The 360-nt window shown below is 52.2% G+C and overlaps 1 protein-coding gene across 2 annotated transcripts in view; it reads right to left on the bottom strand.

The window, feature by feature from the left end:
• The window catches only part of LOC107264287 (frizzled-2), a 71,054-nt gene that overhangs the window by 39,588 nt on the left and 31,106 nt on the right, over positions 1-360 (bottom strand). The window lies entirely within an intron of this gene.

The following is a 360-nucleotide window of genomic DNA, read 5'->3' as shown; positions in this document are numbered from 1 at the left end:
CCGGTCCAGGAGGTAATTGAAGATGTGACAACGGCTGGACGCTCCTGAATCATGTCACACGTCAAATGAGTGCTCGGAAACTGTCAGCCGCTTCAATTACGTCTTCATAGGAGCGACTGGACGAGAGTTCGAGTAAGTGCGAGAGAGCGAGAGAGAGAGGGAATATCCACATATGAATGCATTTAGAATGAGCGACGCAGAACGAGAGAGCGATTCGACCACCCTACGTTAAGCGACAACTTGACAGCTCTTGCTAAGTGACCAAAATTATTAGATCGTGATCCGGAGCTATGCGGGCCTCGTGCGTAACGGGTAAGCATCTAGCGAGAGAGACGCAAGGGGAGGCAGAGAGGGGGGGGG

The sequence above is a fragment of the Cephus cinctus genome, unplaced genomic scaffold (genome assembly GCF_000341935.2).
Source record: "Cephus cinctus unplaced genomic scaffold, Ccin1 Ccin1_scaffold0168, whole genome shotgun sequence".
In the NCBI taxonomy this organism is placed as follows: Eukaryota; Metazoa; Arthropoda; class Insecta; order Hymenoptera; family Cephidae; genus Cephus; species Cephus cinctus.
Note: the sequence above shows the minus strand (reverse complement) of the source record. Positions and strands in the feature narration are given on the sequence as shown.